We start from the raw sequence: 23,125 nt of genomic DNA on the forward strand, positions 1-23,125 counted from the left end.
GAAGGTTTATGGATAGCTCTCCCATCATCCATAATGTCGGAACTATGGAAGAGAGAAATAGATGTCTCTTTAAGAATGAAAAGCTAGGGGTCCTCAGAATCATTAATAAGATAGAGTCAACTGTCACTGAGCTCATGAACAATAGACTTTCCTCAAGCTCATTAAAAAATGCCTCTATTTCTTATTGGGATGAAAATATGAAAAAAAGTTGGGAGGGCTTATCCTTCCCTCCCTTTGTAGGAGTTGGCCCTACTGCTAGCCTTCAATCAAGGGTGGCATGCAGTTGGCAGCCCCTAGGTAAAGGGTGGGTGAAGTTAAACTTTGATGGGGCATCCCGGAGCAATCCAGGACAAACTAGGATAGGATGCGTTGTTCATAACTAGGAAGGCAAAGAAATAGCAACCTTGGCTTCTCCAGTTGGCATCAACACCAACATTTGGGCAGAACTAATGGCCCTGGTGGAAGGTTTGCTCTTGTGTAGGAAACTTGAAGTTAAATTCTTAGAAATCAAAGGAGATTTGGCTATAATTGTCAATGCCTTAAGGAAAGGGAGCATGCCTAACTGGAAACTTAATACCCTGTTGTCAAAAGCTTTGGACTTATGCAAAGGTTTTGATAGATATACAATCAATCATATTTATAGGGAAGGCAATAAAAGAGTGGATGAGCTTGCCAACATGGGAGCTGATGGCATTAAGCTCCTTTCTATGCCAACCTAAGGCTAGCCCCTCCTTTTTTCATGTCCCAGTGTTCGTCTTTTGGTCTTCCTTCCCTTATGTGTCTCTTGCCTAGACCCTCGTATCAGCCCCCATAGTCAAACCTTTCCCTAAACCCTACAGTGTTGCATTGACATTCAGACAAATTTGCATTTAAAGTTTTCCCATATTCTTTTTCTCCCATACTTTAACTCAGGGAGCCAAGGTTAATCCCTTGATTTTCATCTTAATTACACTCATCTCTCCTTTTCACCCATTTAGTCCTCCCACCCTCGAGATCGTGGAGTGGCCCCTCTAATAACATTTCTATATTCTAACCTGGTAATTTTCATTTATATCCACCTTGAATCAGCCATTCATCCTCGTATTCAGCCACACTATCGGCATATATATATACATTTATGTGTATATCTATATATTCAAACAAAATCTCTCACTCCTGCAATCCAAAACCCTTTTTAGAACTATCTCAGATATAGTAGCTCTCCCATCCCCGATGCTCATATTATTACTCTCTTGTCAGATAATTATTAATCTTATATATACATTTATAATCATATCTAGACATATATATATCCATATATATATCTATAAGGATATATTTTTCGGTCTCAAACTTTCTCTAATATAAATATCTATATCAGACTTGATCTCCCTTTCTCATATAGATATTTTAATCAATTTTATTTTTTCATACTCTCTTATATATATATATATATATATATCTCGGTGGGTTTAGAACCTTATATCCTCACTTCCAGATATTGAGAGTCATTTTCTTATTTAAATATTTCCCCTTTCATGCATGATTATTTGCTTTAACCCTCATTTATTTGTTCTATTTATATTTATATATTCTTAGAGTCATTTTTTAATATACAATCTTTTATTTATTTTTCAAGGTATACCTCCTCTCTCCTTTCATCCTCTTCTAGATAGGTTTTAGATACTCATGTAGATACTTCACTTTTATACATATATACCTACTCACTCTCACTTATATATATTTAGTTATTTATTTTAATTTTTTGTTCTCTCACTTATTATATTTATATATATACATATTTTCAGTCACATATACACCTTTATATATATTAAGCATTTATATGGGCATTTTAGCAAGCCTCATTTTCTCCTTCTCATTGCTATGTCTAGATAAGCTTTAGGACTAGAAGGAGGCAAAACCAGACATTAATAAGCTTAGGTATATAAACATGTTGTCATATCTAGCATTTAAATATATGCATCATGAGTATATAGCTAATATTATTAACGTAGATATGGCCTTCCTCTAGGACTAAAGCTTAGCTAGCTATTTGCTGCTCTATTTTTCATCTTTCGATCCCCTATATTTGGTGAGCAATAGCTGACGTATGAGATATAAGTGTCAGACATCACACGTCAGCTCCCTTTCTCGATCAATTCCTCTTGACGACTCTTTTGCATAGTTGAGTTGATGTTCCCTCAGTGATGTGACAGTTGAGGTACCCTCTGCCTATTGGCTTAAGGCAGTGGTAATAATTATCTTGATCCTTGAAGATTGCACTCATCGCATTTCATCAACTCATTAAGAAGTTTCTCATTATGTAACTTTAAGAGTGCGAGTTCTATTTGAGAATACTAAGTTGGTCTTCTCTGCCATTTTTCTACTAAGCTACAATGGATACTACTCTCAGGCTTTTGGGGTTGAAACGCCATATGGCCTTTGTTGGCAAGATCAAGGACGAGAGGCTAAGAGGCATTCTTGCCCAACAAAACCCTTTGATCTCTAGAGCGGTAATGAAATTTCTAGGGAAGGAATTCATTATGAATGAGGACTGAACCAGAGCAAATTCAGACATTGCAGCAATGTTTTTAGCCCTTGCATTGCATTTTGAGAAGGATAGGGACATTGTGGTGAAATTATGCAAGAAGGTTTTCATCAAAGACATCCTCGGTGAATTAGAATGGGTGATGGTCAATATAGATGAGGAACTCACAGCTCCCAAACCTTGGGATTATGACATCCTTATCAGGAAGAATAACCCAGTTCCTCGCTCCCCCATTCTGGTAATTGATGACCCTATAGCCTTCAAAGTTCTTCGTCCTATTAGAAGAAGAAATCTCCTATTTCTCTCCCAGTTTCTCCAAGTTAAGAAACCCCCACGAGAGAAATGGCTGCTAAACTATCTGGAGGCAGAGAATATTAAAGTTTTCCCTGATCATGTGCCTCTCCCTCGCTCCCCTGATGTTCCTTCAGCAGCTTCACCAGCGAGCACCAGTTCCATGCCCTCCCGCAGGCCAAGCAAGAAAGGTTGAAGTCCCTACAGGGCGGCAAGCTTCGAGGTTTCTGTTTTGTTATCAGAAGAAACCTTTTTTAGTTTTCAGCCATTTTAGAATACTTTTATGTGATATATTTACTAGCTTATTATTCTCTCGGATAGGAATGCTTCATAAATGATTTATCAAAACTTTTTTTGATGGACTTGAGGCGGTATTGCCTCTTTGTTGTTTATGGGACTCATATATTTTTGAACATATGTAACATGTAGTCATATATCCATAATTCATATATAGATATTTGTATGTATGATTATATAAATGCAAATTGTGGATCTTTCAATCTCTGTTTCTTTTGAGTTTTTTCCAGTACTCTCAGACGGGGCTTGCTTACTTAGGTCTTTCATTTCTCTTTTAACTGTCCTTTACCTATTATGAATAGTAGTGCTAGCTTTTCTTGAGGGATTTAGCTACCTTTGAAAAGTAAATAACTAGGCAGCTGCATTTAAGGATATTTTCTTACAGCTGCGATCTTTTTGAAATGCCTCATGTTTAATTACTTTGGGAAGTCTCAACTTAGCTTTAAGATTTCGTTAAAGCATTTATGCTCTGCTACATTTTCCTCTATGTATGATCAGCCAGTCATCGTCAGGCAACCTAGGCCCTTCATGAGTGCATTTTTGGTTCTATATATATATATATATATATATATATATATATTTTCTTTTATCTTTCAGGATTTTTATAGATATTCTTCTATATAACTATATTTACTTGTAGTTAGAAAAATAAATGTTCATTTATTTTCTCCTTGCTCCTGCCCTTCTCTTAGTATCTGAAATATACAGTCTCAGTTGTATATTTCTCTCCTCATCCCCCTCTCAATCTTATTTTCTAATCTTCAGTAATAATAGGGTATATTGGTGCTGGGTCGAATTAACTTATCCCCGAGGCTCTGTTTAATAGGGTCTTTGCTCAGCTTCTTTCCTTTCCTTGTGTCTGTTCGGTCTTAGGCTCTCAAAATCTATATTTACATTTACTCTTATATATATTTATATAAATATATACATCTTCATATCCACTTATATAAATATATATAAGTAAATATATATATATATATATATTTATATTTTTTCTTTTTTCTCTTTTATATATATATATATATATATATATATATATATATATATATATTCTTTACTCCTCTTCAGCCTTTTCTTTTATTTTTTAGAATTATTTCCAATCTTGCATCCATTTAGAGTCCCAGATGTTTTTATTGGCCTCTTTCTCAACCTTTTTAGCTATTAGTCTCAGATGGTTATTTCATTATTACTCTCTCATACTTAGCTCTTTCTATAAGCATTCTCTAGCTTAATCTCTATAGGGAGGGGGCTGATCCTATATTATCTCACTTTAGTTCTCATTTTAAAATCTTTTAAGAATTGTAGCTCCCCGCGTTCTCTTTGCAGAATTATTAAGGAACCTACCTCATCTATTAATACTAATCTATCTACATCTCCGAGGGTTTTTATCATCGAATTTATACTATGCTATTTTTTGAGACTAACTCCTTGAGTTTCTACATCTTAACAGGGTGTTGTCAGGCAGGTATTCTTATTGTATCTTGGAATTCATTCATCAGCAATAGGGATAGTATCCGAGCACATAAACAAGAGGTGGTAGACAGATGATTCATAACTTTGGGTGGCCAAACCTCAAATAGGGGGGCTTTATCTACAATCTTGGCTTATGAATGATATATTGACTTATAACTTAGAAAAATAAGGTCAAGCACTTAGAAACAATTTGGAAGGATCTCTAACCTCGTTGTTTATAATGTTTTGTCTATATCTCTTGGTATATGTTCTATAATGACAGGTCTTGCAGGATAAATGGCCGAGGGAGCTCCCTAGCTTGATAGATAAAATTCTCTTGTATTAAATGTTACTAATAATCAGGGTAAGTTATTGAATATTAACCATGCAGATGGAGCAGAGCCATCTCTAATCAAAGATCAGGAACTATAAGCAATCTCAGCTCAAATCCAAAGCCATGGTTCAAGGTTTCGATGAGAAATGAAAATTGTAATCAAGGGCTTGTAAGGGAGAGGGACATCCTCCCACCTGCTCACCCTAGTCCAGGGTGTTAATTTATGATTAGAATCTGTGACTATTTGTATATAGATGTAGAGATTATCTGGGCTACGGTCCCAAGAAAGGCCGGAGGTTTTCTCACCTCCACTCTTTCCTACCGGTGCTCGCACGAGTGGAGTTATGTAATCAAATAAAAATGATTAATAAAAATCTTGGCCTCGGCCTCTTACTGATCAAAAAAAAAAAAAATTACAAAATTACCAATCAAAAAAATAAAACTAATAGAAATACATAATAAATGTTTAATGAGTTAATATTTTAATATAAATATTATATGTTAATATCTATATAAATTGCTACAAATATATTAATATATATGTAAATAGATGAAAAAGAAAGATTTAAAGCTATTTTATCTACTTTTGTATATAACTTTTAGTTTACTTTGATCAAATTACCATTTATTATTTTCTTATTTTTTGTTTCGTTTTTAATTTGGAAAGGACAATAACTCTTATATTGTGTTTTTAATATTGATATTAAATATATTTTTTATTTTTTATTTTTATTTAAATAAAATGAAACAATATGTTCTTCCATAATATATATTTCCACTTATTAACAATTAAATATTACAATATTTATTTATAATAAATTATATTTTACACTCATCAAATTTTTAGCAACTATAAAAAATGATTTAAAATAATTATCCATATTAGATGAAATTATAGAAAGAAAAACATAAATTGAATTTTAAAATAAAACAACTCTTCAAAAAATAAATATTTTTAAACATAAAATAAGATATGAAATATATTATATCAATTTTTTGTACATAGCTGGATATAATTATATAGGATTTTCTATCAAATCTGGTTATTCAAATACAACAGCTTCTTGTATTGTACCCTTACCATTAATCTAATATAATATCATTGCTTTGCTTTGTTGTTTAATATTCTCATATTCGAAGGCTTTTTGTCAGTAATTATTATGGCACCATATCAGCACCAGAAGATCTAACCTATGTTTTAGTTATATATAATTGTAGCACACTTTCATATATTAGATTGAACTATAATAGGTATTAAATATAACAAACACCACAGTACGTCATGAGTGACGTAACCTTATTACTAACGGTCAAAGCTATTATGTCTCCAAAATAGACCTTTCGTATAGCGTGATAGCGATGTGTTAGTCAATCACAGTTGTTTATTGCAAAATCGACGGTGTAAAACATGCGACTAACATGCGTGTTAGTCAATCTGTACTATCATTTTGGAGCCAGAATAGATGCGTCCATTACTAACCAGACCTTTAATATTGGATGATAATTCAATTAAAAAATCATTAAGTAACTAAATCATCACATAATAGAGAAAGGCAACAATCAAATTCCATTCAAGGCTGGTGTTTACTATCACATTAAATATTGTGTGCATTGTTATCCCACACAAATGAGATTGAAAGAAAATTAGATTGTGTTTCAAATATATTGGACTACAACCCTTCGACTTATGTTCTTTCAATCTACATTTTCAATAAAAAGGCAAGTCTAAAACTAATATAGATATCTCAAATGTATCTATTTAAAAAAGTTTGAGAGATATCAATTAAAATTATTTTATTTCTTTATCTTAGAGTTATTTTACTTCATTTTAAATTATATTTACTACATACAAAAATGTATGAATTATATTGTATCTACATTATTTATTTTTTCTCTCATATAATATTTTTATGCAATCAAACAAATAAATAATATAAAAATATTACTGATCAAACAAAAAAACTTATAATTTTTACGAGGATATATTTTATTTTGTATGGTGTTTATTTTTAAAATATTAAATTATGATTAATATTAATATTTTGACATGTGAATGGTTGTAAAATTTAAGCTGAAAGGTAAAAGTTAACATTCACACACGCCATTTCACTCCACCCCTTGCTGCCATTGTAGAATGCCTCTTAGTATTAAACATACTATAGACAATTCATTTTTATTAATGATAATATTGACAAATTATAAGAGAAATAACATTATTTTATTTTTATTTTGAGGTAGTAGTTATAATTAAAAATATATCAAGTTGATAATTTATTAGAGAATAGAAGTATTATGAATGTGTGGAAATGAAGGAAAAAATTACGATAAAAATTATACACTTTAAATACCTAGAAAAAAATATAGCAAAATAACAATGTTGTGAGTTCTATTATCTTAAATGAAAATATCTACATGTAGCAACTATTTAGTTTTTCCTGCACATGAACTAACAACATGAGACATACTTTGCAAAAAGAAAGAAATTAAGGTGGTGGAGATTACATCTAAATATGCCTTTATCCAATTATTTGATGCATTTAATAAATAATATAGAATACTATCTTAACAAGAAAAGAATGATATAGTTCTCGATTAACAAGTGTTTATACATTCTTGAGATCTCATAGAATCTTGATAGAAAGATAATAAGTAGCAAAATGAAAAGAAGATGATAATAAGAATGTTGTCTTGAGCTAATCTCGTACCCTTTTCATGGGGTCACTCCATTTCAAATTTTGATTAAGCTTTGTCTTATCATGAATTATGGTAACATAAACTAATATATTCCTCTTCAATATCTCATGGCTTTTTTTATATTAATAAAAGAGGGATACACCTGTACCAATACATATTGGTGAAGCGATGCCTAGGACACATGAGACATGCGTAGCCAATCAAAAAAACCCATTAAAACATAGCAAAAAACTAGTAGGGACACTTGAGAACCAGCAAAGAAACTAAAAGACTAGCAAGAACAAAACCGGAAACAAAACATAAGAAACACAAAAACTAGCAAAACCACCCATGAAAAGCACAAAGGGATGACCAAATACATGGGGGAACTTTTATCTTGCCAATCTTGACATAAACTTAAAATTTTGTTAGAAAAAAGACACCTTTTTAGAAGACTTGAACCTAGAGCCAAAAGAAACTAGAGCTAAAGACTGAGGTGGCTTTCACCATAGAATCTTAAGGACCAACATTGATGATCAAGGCCTCTATCTGCTTTCACTTCTTCTCTCTTTTCATGTTGAGCTTAGCTTGAATGGTCTGGATAGCTTGTAGAGAGGAGTTATGCATGTTGGATGCATTCTTACAAGCTAAGTTAGCCACCTCTATTTTAGATTTAAGGGCCTCTTAGGCATGCCAAATTTTCTTCCAACTCATCTTTTGTTCTAGTCATTCTCATCTTAGCATCTAGGTCATCGATTTTCCCTTTCATCTTATCTCAATTGTCCATAAGGCCAAAAAAATCATTGGTCACCTTTCAGACTCTCTCCTCATCCACACACTCAACCAAGGTGTTAGCCTTAGCTTTGGCTTTGCAAGCAACTCCAACCTGTTAATATTCCTAATAGAATCATTCATCTGCCCAAGAAGCCACTTGAGCAGATCGTCCCACCTTTTCACATCATCATGGATATCCTTCACAAGCTTGGTGAGGGTTGTGATAGATCTTAGAGCCTTAGTGGGAGGGGGGTTTATGGGGGCGAGAGAGGGTTAGCATCATCGACAACCTTGTTAGCAAGAGACCAGCCAAAGTGTGTGGTTTTAGAGGACTGTGATTCCTCAGATGAAATGAAATCAGAATCTAGGAATCCTTAACAATTTTTACCTCCTTATGCTTGTTAAATGAGGTATCATCAATAAAGTCATTTTTAGAAGTGTCAATGACCCTAAATCTGGCCATGCAGGGAGGATTTTTTTCTAGTGGACAATTTAGGGCACTAGTGGGATACTTTGATAGAATTGGACGAAGTCACAATGAGGTCAACATACAAATTGGGATCAAATTTGGACCCAATTTCACCAATAGGGATCCCATGTGAGGGATTTTGGTCCAAATGAAAATAATACAACCTATGAATAAGATTGTGGTGCAAGGGGGTTTTCCTTTAGCAACAACCCTATAAATAGATTGAGTCAAGGAAGACAAAAACTAGTAAGGGAAGTTCATCCTTACACCATGATGTAGATGGTTCAACATAGGGAAGAGCCGAAGGTGAAATCTCCTCTTTCTGCCATCAAGTGTGAAGTATTTCATTAAGAGCAAGGGAACCTCCTTCCATATACCAGGGAGCTCTTCATGATTGTAACCACTTTATAATTTAGAGACCCCTTCATTGGGTTGAAAAAATTGATCAAAATCCTCATTATAATTTCTCTTAGGTTTTTTAGGAAGGCGTCACCATCTAGAGCCAACCCAGTAACATCATCAATGATCTACTCAGAAACCTCAAAAGTAATACTTCCCAGTTTCATAGTGTCATTGTTCCTAGATTGGAAAAAGGTCGTAGAGAGTTTGGGTTCATGTCCAGTCATGCCCTCCACATATGAGTCTATATTTTCTTGGACAACCTTTCCCCAAAACTCGCCATTCTTTTTGAACTCAATCTGGTTCAATTTGATTCAAACGTCCTTCCATCTTTGCAAACCTAGAGGCCACAATGTGAAAGTGACAGGTTTGAAAACAATTGTGGTAGGTATCAACAAAAATAAAATCTTTCAACCTTAGGCAACTTGGAAAGGAAATGGAAAGAATAGAAAAAACTAAAAAAGCAGTCTTGGTATTGTAGATAATTAATGTGTATGCCATTTGAAATCATGGCACATGCATCAAGAGGTACTTGTGCATTTGGAGCAAAACTTTCAAATTATTTTTCTTATAATTTGTCAATATTATCATTACTAAAAATGGATTATCTAAAGTATGTTTAATGCTGAGAGGCATTCTACAATGGCAGCAAGAGGTGGAGTGAAATGGCATGTGTGAATGTTAACTTTTACCTTTTAACTTAAATTTGACAACCATTCACATGTCAAAATATAAATATTAATCATAAATTTAATATGTTTAGGGTATAATTTGTAGAATACCCTATTCCCCTCACATCACATGTGGTAGAATTTGACTTCATCATTTGTTATCTTCTCCATCCAAAGGTTTAATAAATGTTTAAATTTTATATTGAGGAGCGCTACCTACTAGTATTTTCCAAACAAATATCATAGATAAATATATAAGATCTAAAACTACAATGATGCAACAACATTAATTGACAAAACAAGGTTTTTTTTTAAGTCACAAGTTTATATCATATTGGTCTATTTAGATCTCACAACAAGGGATAGAAAAATAATATATTTTTAGGGTATAATTTGTATATTAACATTTATTTTTGAAACTATAGGCTAACTAAGAGAAATACAAAGTTCTACAAGCATTTCACCTTTTTAAATTGAAAAAATGGGAAGAAACAATAGAGATATCATTTTTTATTTTTGAATTAAAATGTGTGCAATAATTTTAACTTCAACCTTTTGGTTCACATTCAATGACCCATCATAAAAATGTTGGACGGTTAAAAAAGATGTAAAAATAAAGATGTACTAAATTAATATTTATTTAGCATACTAGCTACCAATGTGCTTGTAGCAATGCAAACAAATATTAGGGGGTTTTATGAGTTTCTATAAAAATCAAAATTGTGATTATTGACAAGAGGCTCGATCATTTTGATAATTAGAAGAATTTTTTATGATATTTTTTGCATCTTAACATGCCATATTTCCTCTAAATTATTTGACAAAGGTATGAATGTGACATGTTTTCTATAATTTGTACAAATTGAAGTAGAATTTCTTAAAGTGGCCAAAACCTTCAATCAAAATTATTGTAAAGCATTGTGTGCATGTACTCAATCAAAATGTAGACACCTATTTTTGTCCACCTAATTAAATATGTTTTATATTTATTTAATTATCCTCCATCTAGGTATTAATAAAATTTATATTTAGTTAATCTATCATCTATTTTTCAATTATTAATTAAATTAATATTTAATTAATTCACCCCTTTCTGAACTATTAATTAAATAAATTATTCAATTTATTTGATTTAATTCATCTAGCCAAATTCATACTATTAATTTAATAAATCATATTTATTTGATTAAATTCCCTTTCCACATTTAAATAAATCAATATTTATTTAAATATCTATCCAAAAGGCAAGTTGCACTATTATTTTAAATAAATGAATTATTTATTTAAATTCCTAAAATCCCTCCCCCATTTGCACTTTCAAGAAAATACAAGTTGCAAGTTAACCCTTAAAGTCTTCAAGCCTTTAATAGCTTCCTTCTAGAGTCTTCTCAAGCCTTTAATAATTTCCCTTAAAGTATTTAAGCCTTTAATGGATTCCTTCTAGAGTCTTCTTATGTCTTCAAATGATTATCCCTTTTCCACATTCAAGGAAATAATTAAATAAATCATATTTATTTGCTTAAATACCTCTTCAAAATTAATTAAATACCCCCCACACATTTAAATAAATCAATATTTATTTAAATTTATCAAATGCAAGTTGCAACCAATAATTGAAATAAATCAAATTTGATTCAAATCCTAAAAATCCTCCCACTTGCATTCTCCTACCAAATCCACTTGCATGCCTAAACCCCCTTCTATATCCTTATAATCAATTCCAATTTACCCTAATCCCCATCATAATAATTTGCACTTCCTTAAGAAAAAGGCCACTTCTCAAAAACTCTCAAAGTCTTCAATAACCATTAAAGGTTTTATGTCTTCAAATGGTTAACCTCTAAATTCTTCCAAACTATTAAAGGCTCTTATATAACCATTTATAATTAACTCAAGCTCAACTCTGGGTTAGATACTTTCTCTCTAACTTAACCAATCCTTTAACTCATGGACATGTCTCTTCAAGCATTCATTGCTTTCATCGTGGTTATCCCTTTAACCCTTGCACAAGACTTTTTCCTCTGCATAAAAAATTTATCCACTACTCAACCCTAACCAAACCCTCCTAAGGTAACCCTCATGTTGCTTCAGATATTTAATGCCTCTTCTATCTCCTCTCAAGCCTTCTCATGGTAATACTTGTCAACATGAGATTGGGTTGAAAGTATCATATAGATTGAGGATCATTCAATCCTAACCGTTATTAAGATTACTTAATCTTAACCATCCAATTGCCTATTTATTCTATAAATAGGCCTCATTTCTCTCATTATTCATATCCAAGTTTTCATGCATTTAATTATAGTCTACTCCATCAAGCATTGCCTCTCTTTGTTAATCATCATCTTAATCATTTAGAAGCATATTAGTATACCATTTTATCATATTTAGCATATATCATGTTAGCATAGCTTGTTAGTTTCATTATCATCATTAATCTTTATCTTAGTAGGCTTATCATATTTACATAGATCTTAGGTGTATATTGCATATATGTCATTTTAATCCATTATCACTCATTATTGGAGTTGTCATTAAAAAAGTCAGTTGCTCAATGATTTGAGAGCAACCATAGTATAAGGAATCCTATGAGATAGAGAATAATGAGACACCTTTTGAAAGATTAGCGTGTTTAACTAGTTAACTAACTTACTCTTTATATTTAATATTTCATTGGTATGTTAATTTATTGTCTTTCTGATTAATCAATCGACACCACTAATTCTTTTATACACATAGTTTTGAAATGAAGGTACAACATAGGATTGACCAACTACCACTATTTGACATAACTGCATAGTCTCATGATCGGCCTTAACTATGATAACTTGATTATTAGCTACAAACTTCAATCATCCATGAAGTGTAGATGAAACAACTCCCAAAGCATGAAGTCATGGTCTGCCTAGAAGGAGGTTATATGACAAAGGGCCTGCCATCACATGCACAAGGTTTGGGATAGTGACACGTTATATGATAAGGATAGTATGACTATCCCTACTACAATTTTAGAGTTCTATTTTCAAATCCTCAAATGAATAAGGAGGAGGATGCCAAAGAATTTGGGTCCACCTTGAATCTTTGCAACAAATCTAAACTACAAACATTTAATGCAAAACCTATATCAACAAGTGTTCGTCTAATACCAACACCTTTTACATGGACAATTATCATTAGAGGATCCGGTAAACTTCTTACTTTGGGAGGTGGAAGTTCATGTGGATAGAAAAGTAATATTCAATGAATCCGCATGAATATGATCCATCAACGCAATCACGTCTGTCGGTCTCATAGAAGAAGGTAGGAAGATCTTTTGTAAGGCTTCCTACAGCATACCTTGGTACACCAGAGCAGTTTGAAGTAAATCCCAAAGTGAGATCTTTGCTAAAGTAACCTTAAGTTTCTCGATAAGATCCTAGTCACTAGGTCACTTATCCGTGGGAAAAGGTGCCTTAGGAAGGATAGGCTGAGAAGGAGGTAAAAAATATTATGGTTTCTCAAGATATTTTTTATTCTTTCGAGTATTGTATGTGTGAGTGATGGTATCATGAGACAATTGCTTGGATTGCATTAAGCTAGTGGACAAGTCAAAAGTTTCTCCTATGAAACGTTTCCCATTAATGGTCTTAACTTTCTTGGGAGAAGGAGTTATAGTAGTCACATTGATGTAAGGTCTCTTGGGCCTTTGTAGAGCCACAAAGACAAGAATAACATTCATGGACTCTTCACCTTTGAGAGAGGATGTCGTAGAGGATGACTTTCCCTCTACATCTCTTTTTGAAAGAGGTTCTTCTAGGAAGTTATCTTAAACTTCATACAACATGTCAAAGTCATCCTTAGAGAATGCCTTATTGAAGACATCAACCTCTAAGAGGAAAAGATCCGACATTAGGCATTCACATCGGGTTCACCAAAATGCAGGGGAGGAGAATTTGTCCCCTCTAAGATGATGAATCTTAGAGGACAAATGAGTCCTCCACTACGTCTTTGGACTGCCGCTAAGACAAGCTAGCAGATAACAAACAACTAAACTAACTATGATATGGAAATAAATAACAAATTACAACGTCAAAACAATAAAGTTCAGAAAACTAGATTTATAGAATAGTGTAGGATTGAAAGCAAAATATACATCTGAGTCTAGGAGCCCTTGGGTTTTGGACTTCAACATGGGGCATGGACGCCAGGACAATGTGTTGTCTTCCATACAGTCTGTGAATAGAAAGTTTCATAAATGCTTTTATGCATGTTTTTCGATGTGCTAGACCTGTTCACCACCTGCACACACTAAGACAGAAAAAATGTCGAGGGTTGTATAGGGGCTTGACTCAGTCATACCCCTATTTAGGTGTTTCCACTACCACGAATAGCTAGATAGATAGATTGGAAAAATAAATTGGCATCTTGGTAAATTGGAAAATTGGAAAGATGCAAATATAAACTATACTCTTCTCAATGGAAGCAAAACCCTATTGCATGTAATGTAAAGATAAGTGAATTGGAAATATGAATGCACCTAGATAATAGATACAATCAAAATATGAAAAATGTATATTGCATGCAATGCTAAAAGATAAAGAGAAGACAAGGTATGTAGCCAAACCCCTCTTGTTCAAGATACGAGTGTGACGAATCCCTTGGTACGTGCTTGTTGGTAAGATTTTTCTACAAGATAGTTGCAGCTTAATGTTGGTAGAAGTGTGTCCAAGAGGATATAGAGACCAATATGAGAGAAAGAGAAAAATATGAGAGCCAAGAGCCAAGAGCCCTAGAAGGGAACCCCTCCAAATGAGCTAGGAAGGGTTTCTAAACTCGAAGGAGGAACAGAGACCCATTATGGAAAACACACAAGCCAAAGGACATGCATCGGCTAGTGTCCAAGTCTATGCCAAATTCGAGATTCCGCAGGTTTATCGCGACGTTAGCGCGACGCGAGGACGTCCATGCGTTGCAACTGCGTCCGACCAAAGATAAGCCCAAAGGGGTTTTTGAGGCATACAGAGGCACTTTGTCTTCTAAGCCCATGATGTCCAAATAGTAGAGTTTTGATCATGAGTTTGTCATTAATGCACTGGATGCCATGCGTAAGTGACATAAATGCATTGGATACAATTTAGGACACTACACATACATTTTTTATATTTTTCCTATATTTCTTTGTTATTTTAAGATCTTGAATGTAAAGCATGATTTCTCAACTCCTCTTATGCATTTTAATTTCATGTATTCATATCCATTTTATCTTTCCTTCTATTGCTAGTTCTCACAAACCTTTGATTTATAAAATCAATTTCATTTCATCTTTCCAATTTACATAATTATAATAGTCAGAATTTTCTCTAAAAATTGTACTAGATTTTTAGATGAAGTCATAACTAGAATAAAATCTTGCCAAGAACAAAAACATGTAGGCTTGAAAAGTGATGACTAGATCGACACATTCAATGAAATCTTTAATTCATTTCTTGGTAATTTGGAGAAGCAATCAAATTCTAGATAATAAAAACACTAATATCATGAGTATATGAACTTTTATAACTCCATAAATCATTTGATTTGCTTATTATGATTTTGCATAACTAAGAAATAATGTCATTGACCATATTGACCTTCCAAAAATTAAATATTTCTTTATATAATTTTAACTCTATATATATATATATATATATATCTTTTACTATGTTTACCTTAAAAAATAATATATATTTTTTAATCATATAAAATTTCTTATATAAAATAAAAAATATATATCCTTTACTATTTTAGCCTTCTTTTTATCTAATTTTCAAAATGTAAAAATCATAAATGATAAAATAAAATAATACCTTCTACACAAAACTAAATTGATTTTGTATTATAACTTAAAATAATAATACATAAAAAATTTATTTATATCTTATCCACAATCAGTTTTATTTATTTTCTAACTACTCATACAATCTCCCAGCTACCAGCAGCAACTATCTTAACATACTCATCTATAGATCAAACTTACTCGTAAATTAAAAACAGCTCACAAGAACATAAATCTGACGAGATGAAGATTTAGAAAGATTTGGGAGAAATTTCCCAGTTGGTGCGCGCAGGTGTCCATTTGGCACACTTGGGACTGAAATAGGACGCTATGACTCTCGAATTGAGGAGCTCCACTATTGAAACGAACTTTACGCAGCGGGGTGCCTTGTATTGATTTATAGATGCCCCTCGGCTAAGGGCATAGTCCATCAACTCATCAAATGTGCCACTTTCTACTATTTTTATCTCCAGAGGGCCGATGGATTTGTCAGCGGCTCTACCTTGACTGTACACCGAATTTAAACTCTCCTCCACAGTCAGACAACACTCCTGCAAAACCTCACCAGGCACTTCAGAAGTGTTGAGCTCCCAGAAGAGAACGTAATGCCCCGGAATACTAGATACGTCTGCGTAGCTTGTGTATTCGATCACTCGATCTCCATAACTTTCCAGATGCTCAGTCGCCTTGTTCACCGCGTTCTGCAGCTCAACTTCGTCAGTTTTGTCCGACTCAATGCTCAACATTACATTTTTCCGGCACAAAAAGTGAAACTGCGGGGCCGAATTGTGGAAGCCGGTTACCCTGAGAACGTCTCCCACTCTGTAACAATCCAGCCCTGCATCGCAGCAAGGGAAAATAAATATGCTGATTATTAAGACGTACAAAAATAACTACGTCAATCAATCATTATATAACGGTTTTCATGTTTCTGATATAGAGATTGTCGAGATAATCATTATATAACCCTATAATCATTATATAACGCTTTTTGCTTCTTAGGTATAGAATGTGTCGAGATAATCATTATATAACGCTTTTTATTTATTTTTTGGGTAGTTTACCTGCGTATGTGGTTACCACAAGTTCATATTCTTCACCCACTTCGACGTCAGCGAGCTCTACCAGCTCTGGCTAATTGTCGAATTTTCCACTGTGATTGTCTGGGCGAAGGGGAAGGAATTCGAAGTAGCCCATATTGGGCATGATAGTGTACGACACATCCCACGGTTTGTTGAGCGGGTGGAGATTGAGGCCGAAGTAACCCATATTCTAAAGGACTTGGTTGAAGACGAGGATGTCAGGTAAAGAGGGAAACTAGATTTCAGACTCAATTCCTACGAATGGTTGCATTTAAAGCCACATTCGGGGCAGCGCGTGGCGTAATTCCGAACCATCGAAGAGCATATCCAAAATTCCACCGAGATGCCATTCGTTTAAAATACTCGGTGGACAACTGTGTCCAGAAAGAGTAAAGAGAGAAACGTCAACGGAGGCATTTTTCATATTGGCGTGGTGGAACCAAATATTGCAGCATCATTCCAATTAAAAGAGACAAATATATAGGTGGATGGACGATAATGAAATTTCAATCATGCGGGTTAGTAACAGGAGCGCAACAGCACGTCACGGCGAAGACAGGGAACGCCAAGATGTTATAAATTTATGTGATTGGATTAAAACCTTTACTTTTGATGCCGCAAAATCGATCGTTGGGACCAGAGCGTAAGTTATTCCAGCAGTGGTGGGCCACACGTGTCGGCTGGTCGCTCAACAGCGAAGAGAAATTAACTGCGACTCTCACTCCATTTGTTTCGGCTAATCCGAAGCTATACAGCCGGCCTTGTGATTGCCAGCGAGCAAATTAACATTGTTAATATATACTATCGTGTTTCTCTTTTCTAGGAGGGTTGTGGTCCCACTAAATTTGAAACACAATATTATCAATTTTTATTAGAGTAAAACAAGTTTTATAGGGATCTAAAATCTAAACAAAAAAAACGAGTCAACACAAATAAAGTAGATGCTAAGTCACAACAGGCCAGTAGCAACAAAACAACATAAAAAACAGTCAAACAACTCAGATATTTAAACAATATTGTTCAACATTTGAGTCTCAACATTTTTATCAATAAAAATCCTATTAATCTCAACAAGATCCTCCATATCACTGGCATTCACCCGCTTACCTTTATCCTCGTTGTGTGTGCAAAACAATGGACCCTGATTGGCCTGAGTATCACCTTCCAGAATAGACACTTTCTCCTTGCCCTTGTCACCGACCGAGATGGAGGGAGAAGCATGAGTAGCCGAGGGGGGGACATTGAGGGATTGCACTTTTTCATTAAGTCTCTAAAGACCATTCATGTTGTTAGTCATGACAATTGTTCTAACAGCAATAACAACCCTCAGCTTCTCATTAATCTTACCCATAGCCATCTCCAAGTTCATATTTTTGTTTTCATGATCAATCTTCATAGCCTTAACATTTGTCACTAGCTTCTTGTTGAGGTCTAGCAGGTTGCTCATATTGTACGATGATGGGGTGTTCAAGGTGCTTTGTTCAACAATAAGGTCATTGATCTTCCATTTCCACCCTGAAATCTTTGCAACCACCCATTTGAAGAAACTAGTCTATCCATCCATGACTTCCTTAACCACTTTCTCCCCGATCCCTATATCCAATGCCAAGGAACCCATGTCTTTACCCACAAGGGTGCCCTTTTCCACTTTAACTAGGATTTCTATATGGAAGCCCAAATCTTGTTGATCTTTATCAAGCCACAATATTATTATTAGTTATGTTTGCCTGATGAATAGAATTAGTTTTCTTTCCATCAATTTCTATATGCTATTTTGTATAATAATAACATATTTAAATTTGTAGTCCACACACATAGTAGAGTTGGTTTGGGTTGTGGTTTTTCTTTCCATTGGTCTTGGATTCGCCTCTGAAGCTTGAATATCACCCAATGCACTTAGGGACTAGTCTCACCTCAACTTGCCCCAAAATGGGCACTAGATTAGGTTGTGTGGATACCCTATATTAACAACAACGTATATATATTTAAATTTGTGTGGATTAAATAATTTGATAATTCTTAATAAATTTTAATTTTTATATAAATATAAATATTTTTTATGTTTTATATTCTATCATAAAATCATGATCTAAACATATTCATCTAAAATTTGTTATTAATATAAAAATAATAGATTAATATTTATTATATTAGACTAGAAAAGATTTGGAGCAACAATATTTACTAAAATAATTCACAATTCTAATTGAATACAAAAGGCTTCAAGTGTATTCCACAAAGTCTAAGTGTATGTACACTATCCCATATAATAATTTTGATAGATGATTTGGACCATTTGAGTAAATTTTGGTCCAAGTTGAATGTATGGTAACACATATGTCACAATCACACCTTTGTCAAATAAGATAAAAGGTACATGAAAAGCTAAGACAAAGCATACAATAAAAATTAATGTCGCTATCAAAATTGTTAAGTCTATCATCAATGATCACAATTTTGAATGTTTTAGAAACACATTAGACCTCTTAATATTTGGTTGTGTTTCTACAAGCACATTAGTAGTAGGTATAGTAAAAGAGGATTATTCTTGTGCATCTCTATTTCTACATCCTATTTTTGTATTTGAAAAAGGTAAAATGTTAGTAAAACTTGTACTTCTCTTAACTTAAAATTGCAAATGTAAAGAAAAAGATAATGCCAAAAAATCTATTGGTTCTCTCTTGCTTATTGCAAGGACTAGATATATCAAATATGAAATGAATTTTTCAATCAACAAATTTCTTTCATTTTGAAATAAACTTGTTTCATCATTTCAATATTAGACGTTTAATATTTATCTATTATATGTGGTTCTTATTATAAAATTGAAATACATTAAAATTTTGGGTGGGAAGATAACAAAAAGGAAAAAGATAAATTTTGATATAATATATTTTTGAATATTGATTTGGAAGATTCCTCTAAGAGATGAAATTACATATTTATATTGAAACATATTCTTAAAAATAAATTATAAATTAACCTCATTGCATACCTAATTTGGAATTACCTATACATCAAGGATCATAATATATTCAATAGATTTTTTTTTTTAATGATACTAAAAGTCATATAAGAATACTCAATAAAAGATTGAAGGGAAATGACTTCATAAAGAGGTCTAGAGATTAGATTGACAAAGTTCTTATAATCATTTTCTTATTATCAAACCACTTACTCATTATCCATCCATCAACATTCCATTAGATATCAATCTCATAAACCTTTATTTATCCACAACTATATCATAGTCTTCTTGGTAGGTTAGTATTGTATATTAGATAAATTAAGTGCATCAAATGAATGGATAAAGACATTTTGATGTTATGTCCACTACATTTATTTCTTCTTATTTGAGAACTGTGTCTTATATAGTTAGTTCATATGAAAGAAATACTAAATTTTTGCTACCTAATGATATTGTCATCCAAGGTAATAGAACCCACAAACATTATTATTATGATATACACTTTTCTTTTCTACTATGTAATATTTTAGTTTATTTTTTGTTCTTGTTTTTGGTCTATTAATTTAAAACAAAATATTTATTAATTTAAATTTCATCTATTTATATCTTAAGCGAGATACTTTAACACATTCATAATGTCTTTGGTCACTAATAAATTATGAATTTGTTGGTTCATTATAATTACTAACTTAAAATGAAAAAATTCTAAGTACTAATTTTCTTCACATTTGTGTACAAAATTTGTATTTAGAATATTGATTAATTTCTTATAATTTTAGAATAGAAATTTTTGAATAGAACTAGAGCTATTATATGTCTTTGTTGCAATCTTATGAGAATAGTTATATGCTTGATTTTATTGCACTGTCCATAAGAAATTGAATGTATACATGTATTTACATTTTAAGTCAATAAGCATTATAAATAGTGTTACTATGAATTATAAAAAACAAAAAAAAAATTCAAATTGCATTCCTACCTACTTTGGTATGTTGCTTATAAAAAGCCTTATCATATTATAGGGTACCCTCCAAATATCATACTTATTACCTTTTTTTTTTTGCACACAATGGGCGTCAGCTCTATTTGTCAACCCTGTACGTACGAGCAACCAAAACAATGTTGATGAAACATATGTCATCTTGCCTCTTGTTTCTCCAAGATTAAATTTGAAAATCTTATTTCCTTTCAATCTTTATCCATGTCGGGTAGCATTGCACAAACCGTTTATTATAATAATAGTACAAAGGAAGCCCATAATCAGATTTGATGATTACCTTCCTCTATTTTATGAGGATTTATTTATTTAACTGTATTTAATTGTGTATAATTATAAATTGTTAAGAAAACATGAAATTGTCTACATTGATTTTTATCTCAATTTGAAATGCTTATATCAAATTTATCTTAAGTTAGATAGATGTCTGTTAAGATATCTCTATGTATTTTGATAAATTATGAATCTTATATATTAAATATATAATTTTTTATGAAAATATGTTATATTAAAATGTATGTTATATATTATAATTATATAAAAAGTTTATGAAAATATGTTATAATTTTTTATAATTTGATAAATTATGTATCTTATGATCTGGATATTTGTATTTTGGTAACAAATATTTATAAAAATAAGTTATATTAAAATGCATAACTTTATAAATTTCTTTTAACAGTTATTTTAAATAATTTAAAAAAAATTAAATTAAAATAAACAAATTATTCACTACATTTGTTAATTTTAAAATGAAATAAAACTAATAGAAATACAATATAAATATTTAATTGTTATAGATATCTTAAATACATCTATCTAAAGAAATGTAGAGAAATATCAATTGGAAGTATTTTATGTACATTACAATTATTTTATTTCACGTTAAATTATATTTAATACAAACAAAAGTATTTAAAGTATATTGTATCTACATTGTTTTTTTCCCCTTATATATCAATTGAAAGTATTTATTTACCTTAAAATTATTTTATTTCACTTTAATTATATTTACTACAAAAATATTTAAATTGTATTGTATCTACATTGCTTAAAAAAATAAAAGTTAACATTAACACACTCACACCTTTTCACTCCGCCCCTTAGTGCTATTGTAGAATGCCTCTCAGCATTAAATATCAATTGAAAGTATTTTATTTAGCTTAAAATTATTTCATTTCATTTTAAATTATATTTACTAATTTTAAATTTACTTTTATCAAATTACCATTTATTATTTTCCTAATTTATTTTCTTTTTTTAAATACTATGCCTAGTAAACTTTTTGACATGACAGGTGATGCTGGCATGACACACCTTGAAACACTTTTGACTTGGAGCTATGAACCAGTGAGGTTACAAATGAGGGGCCTCATCCCCAACACTTCACTTGATCAAACCCACAAACCCAACATCCCAACAAAAGAACAAGGCATGCGAATTTAGTGGCCTAATAAGGATTTGAACCTTGGTAGCCACTTCACCAACAAAATGTTTTAACCATGACGCTACATGTTTGAAGACTCTTTCTTTTTAATATTGATATTAAAAATATTTTAAAGTTTTTTTAGATAAAATGAAACAATATTTAAATATTAAAATATTTATTTATAAAAAATTACATATGAAAGTTGTACCTTCCATTATATTATTCAACTTATATTTTACTATAAACATAATTATTATACCTTATTTTGATGCCAATGTTTTACTTAAAATTCAACACTTTTTAATTGAATGTGGTTATTCAAATAATATAGCTTCATGTATGGTACCCATATACCTTGCACATTGGATGCAATCAATTTAATAATCTCATTGCTTTGTTACATTATTTAATATTCTCATATTCAAAGGCTTTTTGTCAGTAATTATTATGGCACCAAAAGATCTAACCTTTGTTCTAGTTTTATTTGAATGCATATATTAAATAGAAAATTTTAGCATAACTTCATATATACATTCAACTATAACAGATATAAAATATATGTCAGTTCTTGATAAACACCACTTCCCGTACATCAGGAATGATGTAACCTTATCACTAACCAGAGCTTTAATAATGAATAATACAATTAAATATAGTTAACTAAATCCTCATTAAATAGAGAAAGGTAACCATCAAATTCCATTTCAGGGTTCTGTTTATACCATCATAAGAAGCATTTTGTGCATGTTCACCAACATGGATGAGATCAAAAGAAAATATAAATTGTGTTTCAAATATACTGGACCACAACCCTTGAAGATATCGTAGAAACAACAGGTAGGAAAGTATCATTTTTATCAACTTTGTTACCATCTCTCGTAAGAAAAGGGTCGTATCGTAGTAATCCTCTAGTTCTACTCATTTTTTAAATTTCTTTTGGCAAAAAGCTAAAAATATATTAAATAGAA

At 32.0% G+C, this 23,125-nt stretch overlaps 1 pseudogene; it reads right to left on the bottom strand.

The window, feature by feature from the left end:
• Positions 1–15,932: 15,932 nt before the first annotated feature.
• On the bottom strand, positions 15,933–16,950 carry LOC131065445 (indole-3-acetic acid-amido synthetase GH3.6-like; annotated as a pseudogene).
• Positions 16,951–23,125: the final 6,175 nt, after the last annotated feature.

This window comes from Cryptomeria japonica, chromosome 4 (assembly GCF_030272615.1).
Source record: "Cryptomeria japonica chromosome 4, Sugi_1.0, whole genome shotgun sequence".
In the NCBI taxonomy this organism is placed as follows: domain Eukaryota; kingdom Viridiplantae; phylum Streptophyta; class Pinopsida; order Cupressales; family Cupressaceae; genus Cryptomeria; species Cryptomeria japonica.